Source organism: Anomaloglossus baeobatrachus, chromosome 2, assembly GCF_048569485.1.
Source record: "Anomaloglossus baeobatrachus isolate aAnoBae1 chromosome 2, aAnoBae1.hap1, whole genome shotgun sequence".
In the NCBI taxonomy this organism is placed as follows: Eukaryota; Metazoa; Chordata; class Amphibia; order Anura; family Aromobatidae; genus Anomaloglossus; species Anomaloglossus baeobatrachus.
The window spans coordinates 473,543,007-473,553,113 of record NC_134354.1 but is presented as its reverse complement, the minus strand read 5'-3'; positions in this window follow the sequence as shown (position 1 = coordinate 473,553,113).

Sequence of the window (10,107 nt, the reverse complement as noted above, 5' to 3'; positions counted from 1 at the left end):
TCAGGGGAGTGTGCGGCCATGCCGGGTTTTACCATGAGAGACTCGCGCGAGTTACACGCGAGGCACTAGCAAGTGTGATTCTGGCCTTAAATGGAATCTGTCAGCAGGTTTTTGCTATGTAGTCTGAAGACAGCATACTGCAAGGGTTAACATACAGATTACAGTCAGGTATCTCTTATCAGAAAGTGTGTTTTTCTTTACCTGTAATGTTAGTTTAAGCTTCAATAGCTTTATCTTTAGTGGACTTCGGAGGGTATGAACTCAAGTCCGACTCCGACCCCTCCAGTCTATAGAAATGTACACTGAAAACCTGGTGTGGGCAGGGGCAGCTTGTTGAGCTCTGCTACACATTAAAACTAAAACCTTTCATTTTGTCAGAATGGCTGTAGCTAGTAATCTAAGTGATAAATCTTTGGATTCAGGATCTCTTTGCCTACATTACGCTGTTCTCAAATGAGGTAGCAAAAACCTGCTGACAGATTCCTTTCAGTTTTGTCTTAAAGGAAACCTGTCACTAGGTTTTACCCATGTAAAGTGCTACCACCTGCATGCCCTTATATACAGCATTCTAAAATGCTATATATATGTCCCCAAGTTTATCCACATAACGTAAAAAAACCCCCTGTTAATATACAGTACTCACCTGTGGGGTGGAGCAGTCTAATGGGTGTCGCTGGTCTTGAACTTCCTGTCTTCTTGTGATCAGTTTCCTCCTTCCCTGCTTCATGTGGATGATGCATTCTACGTCATTCACACAGTGTCTTCCATTGTGCTCCTGAGCTTGCACACTTTTCTCTGCATGTGGATTACAGTACTTTACACTGCCCTTGGCAGGGCAGAGAGAAGTACGCCTGTGCAGGAGCACAATGGGGAAGACTGTGTGCATGATATAGGATGCGTCATCCAAACAAAATAAGGAAGAGGATGGCGACAGCAACGTCCATTGGACCGGATGGCCCCATAGGTGAGTATGATAAAAGGTATTATTTTCATTATGCAACTCGGCTTGGATACCTATATATAGCATCCTGGTATGTGCTATATAAAGGCATATAGGAGGTGGCTGTAGTTTATAGGAGTAAAACCTTGTAGCAGGTTCCCTTTCAGCATGAGAAATGTATGTTTGATGGGGTTGAAATTTGGTGATTGACTTGGCCATTGCAGAATATTTTACTTCTTTGCCTTAAAAACGTTTGGGTTCCTTTCCCAGTTTGGTTTTGGTCATTGTACATGTGTTCTATGAAGCACTATCCAATAAATATTGCTGCTTTTGGTTGAATCTGGGCAGAAGGTATAGCCCTGTACACTTCAGAATTCATCCGCCTGCTTCTGTCTTCAGTCACATCAGCACTCTGTGAATCCTCAAAACACTAGCGGTTAGCTGATTTTTGGTAGATGATCAATTCTCTAAGCTCACTTGCACATGGTTTTTTAAGGAACTCAGCAGGGAGGTTGAACCAAATCCATTACCAGAACTTACCAGAGATCTTCTGATGTAGGCTTGTGAAAATCCTTCTGTCATTTCATGCAATCCGAAAAAGATGTGATGATGTTGAGATCAAACCTCTTTGAGAACCATATCATCACTTCTAGTTTTGTAACTGATGATATGGCTTCCACAGAACTCTTATCATAACCTCAGTTTTCAGACTGCAGAGAATTCTCTTCGGATCACTTTGGTTCTTAAAGATTGAACCCCTCCAGTCCCAGTGATCTTTAGATAATCTTTCCAATGGAAAAATAACTTTAAATTCTAGAAAAGATCCTTTAAGTTAAGCCACATGTTTTACCCCAGGTTCTGTACAGGGAAGTGACAGTTGTGGCCCACTTGTTTTGACATGGATACTATCTAGTGTTGCATTGTTACCAGATGAAACAGCATGTAATTACATTTTTTTTGTGCTTTTTTGCTAATTTGTTCCAATATTTTTGGTTTTTACAATTAATGCTTTATCTTTTTATTGCTATTTTATAATATATGACCAACTACACTGCCATGCAAAAAGTTAAATTCCTTATCATTGTGGTATTGAGGGTTCGCTCACATCTACACATAAAAAAAATCGGTCTGATTTTCATCCAGAAAAGTGGAAAAAGTGAAATCCATTTGGTATTCAATATATCAGTGCTATATGAGTCTGTAATCTTTTTTTTTGCTGCCTACTATCTGGATGCCATTCATACGAATCACAGCCGATTTACGCGACCGTATGCACCATGCTGCAATTTTTTCCTCAGTCCGAGAACAGCTGAGAAAAAACTCACAGGTCAACACTGCCTTGTCTAACATTGGTGACAGTGAAATCTTATTATTTATTTTTTTTTATCTGATGTGAGAAAAAACTGACTCTTAAGGCCCTGTCACACACAGAGATAAATCTGTGGCAGATCTGTGGCAGATCTGTGGCAGATCTGTGGCAGATCTGTGGCAGATCTGTGGTAGATCTGTGGTAGATCTGTGGTAGATCTGTGGTAGATCTGTGGTAGATCTGTGGTAGATCTGTGGTAGATCTGTGGTTGCAGTGAAATTGTGGACAATCAGTGCCAGGTTTGTGGCTGTATACAAATGGAACAATATGTCCATGATTTCACTGCAACCATAGATCTGCCAAAGATTTATCTCTGTGTGTGACGGGGCCTTAAGTCTCTTGTGTGACAAGTAGGGATATTCACCAGTATAACAAGGAAGAATCTACCAAAGGTCAAAGAAGCTATTTCTATAATTCCTTTATACTGTCGCAATTTTTACTCTTTTCCGTAATTGAAGTGAATCTGATTTCCCTAATTTCAAGTTAAGAGAAACCGGGGAAAAATAACTTCCTGATTACATGCATTTCACCAACACGTATACTATATTCAGACGTCCCTAATCACTTTCTGTACCTTTCTGTATGACACTACTGGTTTCAATAGTTTTCATTTGGCACAATGCTATTATAATTGTCATTGAGTTCAAATTCTTCCGACTACAAGAGTATATACACACCAATGTGATTTGTACAGGCAATCTTGATAGAAGGGGTTCATTTTTAGTTGGTTTTCTCTAAATTGTATTGTTGTGCAAGGGGATGTTCATTTATTCAAAATTTGTTGGACTGCCACATTTCTCTAAATCCTCCTCCACCTCTGATAAAATTAACTAAATTCCATTTCTGTGTATGTTTGTCCAAGTATTGATACAAATATTCATGTGGTTGCATTTTTTTTAAGACGTGAACGGGTTGCATTAAAACACCCACGTTACTGCGACTGCAACAACCAAGCTGGCAAAATATCCAACTGAGTCTGTTGCTGTGGTGTATTAGTCGCAACCCATTCTAAAGCACCATGATGTACTACCGACACCTAGTAAACTTTGATTGAGCATTGACTGTTACGATTAAAGTCGTCATATAACCTTGGTATAATTTCACAATCCATTCTGTGGAAATGCTGAATGAGAGGTTTCTGGGGATTAGGAAACCCAACTAAATTAGTTCATAATGCTAGAAAATTAATTGTAAAATGTATTTAAGTTCTGCACAGGGGATTGGGGCACCAGAACCTTCTGTCATAGCTGGTTAGGAGGGTGGTCGTGTCAAGCAGTAATAAAAGGGCGCTAATAATCGTTGTTATTGGGGCACCCTGTCCTGTATCTACGTCACTGAGAAAATATATAGATTAGGCTTACTTTGTGAAAATCTTATTTAAAATTCTATTTTTCACATTTTAATGTTTGCTCGCTTGTCAATTCTTGTAATATAAATGCAGAATGTACCAGGCATACATGAAATTAGATCAACAGCGACAGCTAAAATGTTTCCTTCCTTTTCAGGCTAAAGAAATTAATATTTGTTTTTCTAGACAACTGGCCAAAATATTTCACCAAATGTTTTCAATAATGCTATTAAGGTATTTTTTCTTTAGTGATTAAAGGATCATTTCTATCATTTAAAAAATTAGAAAGGATAATAATTTTGACTGATTTGATTTGGTTGTTTCAATCTAATCTTAGGACTATAAGGGGCTTTACACGCTACGATATCGTTAATGAATTATTGTTGGGGTCACCTTGTTTGTGACACACATCCGGCATCATTAACGATATCGCAGTGTGTAACACTTATGTGCGACCTAAAACAACCGCAAAAACGGCAAAAATCGTTTGCCGCGGAGAGGTCGTCCTAAAACAAAAATCATTCTCTTCTAATTAGCGATGTTGTTCCTCGTTCCTGCACACATCGCTGTGTGTGAAACCGCAGGAGCGACGAACATCTCCTTACCTGTCTCCACCGGCAATGCGGAAGGAAGAAGGTGGGCAGGATGTTTACGTCCCGCTCATCTTCGCCCCTCCGCTTCTATTGGACGGCTGCAGTGTGACGCCGCTGTGACGCCGCACGACCTGCCCCCTTAGAAAGGAGGCGGTTCGCCAGCCAGAGCGACGTCGCAGGGAAGGTAAGTACCAGGGGCGTAACGACCGCGGTCGCAGAGTTTGCCACAGCGACCGGGCCCGCAGGGTTATAGGGTTATAGGGGCCCGGCAGTCGCTCTGCAGAGCCGGCTGCCGGGCCACTATGTGTAGTGCCACTGTGTAGTGGCCGACTACGTGACCGTTAGGGGGCTGGCCTGTGAGAGGGGCTCTCTGACCTGCGGCAGAGCAGAAGTGCTCCTGCACAGCACACGGAATCCATCCTTCCAGGACCTGCGATGATGTCACGCCCATGTGACTGTGTGGGAGGAGGCACAGGTTGCCGGGCAGAAAGCAGGAGAAGATACTGATTCCTGAACGAGATTTGGACACATGACTTGTAATGAATAAAGAGAGGACATGAGGAGGGGGTGTGCAGGGTGAGTGGCATATGAGGGCTGCAGACTTTGACAGAAGGATGTGAAGGGGTGCAGAGTGTTTGAGAGGGGTACGTTGGGGTACAGGCAGGGTGAGATATGTGGGGCAGGGGGTGAGACATATGAGGGTGTGTGCTATGGGGAGGTGCAGGCTGTATGGGGAGCACAGGGTGTGTGACATATGGGGGCAGGGGCGTAACTACCGCGGTCGTAGGGGTCGGAAGGAGAAGAGTGGTACTTGTTTTTTTTATTTTGCTGGCTGCATGACACATGGAAACCCTGGTGGGGCTGGCTGCATGACACATAAAGGCCCTGGGGGGGCTGGCTGCATGACACATGGAGGCCCTGGGGGGCTGGGTGCATGACACATGGAAGCCCTGGGGGGCTGGGTGCATGACACATGGAAGCCCTGGGGGGGCTGGCTGCATGACACATGGAGGCCCTGGGGGGGCTGGCTGCATGACACATGGAGTCCTTGGGGGGCTGGCTGCATGACACATGGAGACCCTGGGGGGGGCTGGCTGCATGACACATGCAGGCCCTGGTGGGGCTGGCTGCATGATACCTGGGGGGGCTGGCTGCATGACACATGGAGGCCCTGGTGGGGCTGGCTGCATGACACATAGATGCCCTGGGGGGGCTGGCTGCATGACACCTGAGGGGGCTGGCTGCATGACACATGGAGGCACTGGGGGGGCTGGCTGCGTGACACATGGAAACCCTGGTGGGGCTGGCTGCATGACACATAGAGGGAGGCCCTGGGGGGCTGGCTGCATAACACCTGGGGGGGCTGGCTGCATGACACTTGGAGGCCCACGGGGGGGCTGGCTGCATGACACATTGAGGCCCTGGGGGGGATGGCTGCATGACACATTGAGGCCCTGAGGGGGCTGGCTGCATGACACATGGAGGCACTGGGGGGGCTGGCTGCGTGACACATGGAAACCCTGGTGGGGCTGGCTGCATGACACATAGAGGGAGGCCCTGGGGGGGCTGGCTGCATGACACCTGGGGGGGCTGGCTGCATGACACTTGGAGGCCCAGGGGGGGGCTGGCTGCATGATACATTGAGGCCCTGGGGGGGATGGCTGCATGACACATTGAGGCCCTGAGGGGGCTGGCTGCATGACACCTGGAGGCCCTGGGGGGGCTGGCTGCATGACACATAAAGGCCCTGGGGGGGGCTGGCTGCATGACACATGGAGGCCCTGGTGGGGCTGGCTGCATGACACATTGAGGCCCTGGAGGGGCTGGCTGCATGACACATGGAGGCCCTGGGGGGACTGGCTGCATGACACATGGAGGCCCTGGGGGGGGCTGGCTGCATGACACATTGAGGCCCTGAGGGGGCTGGCTGCATGACACCTGGGGGGGCTGGCTGCATGACACATGGAGGCCTTGGGGGGGCTGGCTGCATGGCACATGGAAACCCTGGTGGGGATGGCTGCATGACACAGAGAGGCCCTGGGGGGGCTGGCTGCATGACACCTGGGGGGCCTGGCTGCATGACACATGGAGGCCCTGGTGGGGCTGGCTGCATGAAACATAGAGGCCCGGGGGGGCTGGCTGCATGACACCTGGGGGGGCTGGCTGCATGACACATGGAGGCCCTGTGGGGGCTGGCTGCATGACACATTGAGGCCCTGGGAGGCTGGCTGCATAACACCTGGGGGGGCTGGCTGCATGACACATGGAGGCCCTGGGGGCGCTGGCTCCATGACACCTGGGGGGGCTGGCTGCATGACACATTGAGGCCCTGGGGGGGGGCTGGCTGCAAGATACATGGAGGTCTATGGGACTGCATAATAAAAAGCGAGATCGCAGCGTGTAAAGCCCGCTTATCTCTTAGTCAGAAATATGGAGAACTCTAAAGGGTTCACAAACTTTCAAGACCCTGATATACACACACACACACACACACACACACACACACACAAACACACACGTGTATATACCAGCTATGGCCAAAAGTGGGGGCACCCTTGAAATTGTTCTAGGAAATGAAGTATTTTTTCTAGAAAATTATTTCAATTACTGTACATATGTTTTGTTATACACATGCTTATTTCCTTTGTGTGTATTGGCACAACAACAACAAATAGCCAAGAAAAAGAGGTAAATTGGACATAATTTCACACAAAAACCCCAATAAGGACCTGACAAAATTGATGGCACCCTCAACTCATCAATCACTTCCTATAATCGTCAAAAAACTTCTTTTGGACCACTCTTCTTTTGCAAACTGCTCCAGGTGTCCCATATTTGAAGGGCGACTTGTCCCAACAGCAATTTTAAGATCTCTCCATAGGTGTTCAATGGGGTTTAGAACCAAACTCATTGCTGGCCACTTCAGAACTCTCAAGTGCTTTGTTCCTATCTATTTTTGGGTGGTTCTAGAAGTATGTTTGGGGTCATGGTCCTGCTGGAAGGCCCATGACCTAGTACACAAAACCAGCTTTCTGACACTGGGCACTACATTGCAACACAAAATCCTTTAGTAATCTTCAGATTTCATGATGCCTTGCACACAGTTAAGGCACCCAGTGCCAGAGGAAGCAAAACAGTCCCAAAACATCTTTGAATCTCCACCATATTTGACTGTAGGAACTTTGTTCTTTTCTTTGTAGACCTCATTCTTTTTGGTAAACAGTACAATGATGTGCTTTACTGAAAGGTCTATCTTTGTCTGTCTGCTCATAATTCCCAGAAGGATGTTGGCTTATTCATGTACACTTTAGGAAACTGCAGTCCAGCTTTTTTATGTCTCTGAGCCAGCAGAGGGATCCTCCTGGGTCTCCTGTCATAGCGTTTCATTTCATTCAAATGTCACCAGATAGTTTGCACTTACCCTGAGCCTGCAGAACAGCTTGAATTTCTTTGGAACTTGATTGGGGCTGCTTATCCACCATTCAGACTATCCTCTATTGCAACCTTTCGTCAGTTTTCTCTGCTGTCCACATTCAAGGAAATTAGCTACAGTGCCGTCATTTGTAAATTTCTTAATTATGTTGCACACCGTGGACAAAGTAGCATCAAGAAAGAAAGAAAAGTGGAATGTACAATTGTATAATTAATCAATCTCTGGGAATGGACTTGTAACCTTGAGATTGTTGATATTTTTCAACAATTTTGGTTCTCGAGTCCTCAGACAGTTCTCTTCTCCTCTTTCTGTTCTCCATGCTTAGCGTGGCACACACAGACACACAATGCAAAGATTGAGTCAACTTTTCCCCTCCTTTTTCTGGTTTCAGGTGTGATTTTCATATTTCGCATAACTGTTACTTGCCACAGGTGAGTTAAGCCTGCTTTACACGCTGCAATTAATCGTGCGATTGCATTTGCGATCGCACCCGCCCCCATCGTTTGTGCGACACGGGCGATTTGTTGCCCGTGTCACACAATGTTGTAACCCCCTGTCACAGGTACTTACCTTCCAAACGACCTCGCTGTGGGCAGCGAACATCCTCTTCCTGAAGGGGGAGGGACGTTCGGCATCACAGCGACGTCAAATAGCGGCCGGCCAATAGAAGCGGAGGGGCGGAGATGAGCGAGACGTAAACATCCCGCCCACCTCCTTCCTTCCGCAATGCCGGCGGCCGCAGGTAAGCTGCAGTTCATCGTTCCCAGGGTGTCACACGGAGCGATGTGTGCTGCCTCGGGAACAATGAACAACCGGCGCGCAGAAGGATGTTCGATATTTTGAAAATGAGCGACGTGTCAACGAGCAACGATAAGGTAAATATTTTTGCTCATTCACACTCGCTCGTAGCTGTCACACGTTACGATATGTCATACGATGCCGGATGTGCGTCACTAACGACGTGACCCCGACGACATAGCGTATGATATATCATAGCGGGTAAAGCTAAGACCGACTTTGCGTTGCCCTACCTGCAGTTTTTTATGCACGTTTTGCCTTAATTGTTTTAGCCAAAGTTGCCTGGGTCAGAATTTTAGCGCTAAAAACGCATGCGTTTCTTCCGCATTTTTGATGCGTTTTTAGCGCTTTTTACATGCGTTTTACCAAACAAGAAACCATATGCGTTTGTCAACTATAGGACAAGCTAAATAAAGTTTAGAAAGTCAAATTCAAAGATGTCTGTCTTTCCTGTTTACAATCAGTAGCTTTCTACTGATGTCATTTCTACAACTACTGATAACTACAAAGTAATCAACCCAAAATGAAGAAAAATTTTTTTTAACATAAATAAATACCAAAAAAATGTTTTTTTTTATATGTAAATAAATATTTAATGAGATAATATGCTGTTGTTGCATCAAACAACAAATAATATTTTTTTTTAATAAGTTTAGACACCAAAAAAATAACAAAAAATACAATATAGTCAAATGGCCAAATAATTAATAAAATACAAAAACCAAAATCATTATTGGTCAGAATACAATTGTCTGGTGAAAAATCCAGGATTCTGCTCATGTTGTCTAACATTTACATTTGGTTGTGTGGCCACATTTGTTGGGGGTATTTGACTATAATCTGTTGTTACGGGATTTGTATAGTAATTTTGGGGGAAAGGGGGATTAAATTGTTGTTGGTATTCTGTATATTGCTGAGGTCTAGTCATATGTGTTGTATTGCTGGTTTGAGTTGGTTTATCTTTTGGTGGGTTTTTTACCTCATCAAATATTTTCACAAAATAATTTATGATTGCTCCTCCTGTTGGGAATTTTCCCTCCTCCTCATAACAACTGAGTAAACCACAAATTGCTGGCATGCTTTTCCTAAGTCGCCCAGCCATACTCATGGCAAAATGATCCAATTCATCGTCTTCAGTGGCAGATTTCAGGATATCTAAAGTTTGGGTTGTAATTTGATCCTCATCTAGTTGTTTTGATTTTGTGGTTTTTTTTCTTATTTTTTGGTTTAGTATAGTTTTGTTTGAGCTGTGTTTTTGGTGGTAATGATGTTACTGAAGTTTTAGCCCTATTTGAAGTCTCAACTACATCATCATTTTCAGATGTTGCCTGGACACTGCTTGCTAATTGTTCCTCCTGGTCTTGTTCATTTTGGGTTTCATTTCCTTGATCTTCACCTGTTGCAGACACTTGTGGTGGTTTATTTCCTGATGTTCTGAAATGTAAAATTTTTTATTTATTTTTGACAATTTTCTTCAACAAATAAAATTTGTTTTTAACACAATCAAAAAATATTTTTTTTTAAAAAAATAAAAACTTACTGGCATAATTGGCGACTAGTACACAGAAACTTAAGATCATCATAGTATATGAAGTTGGTTTTTTTGGGGGAACCTCCACTTTTGAC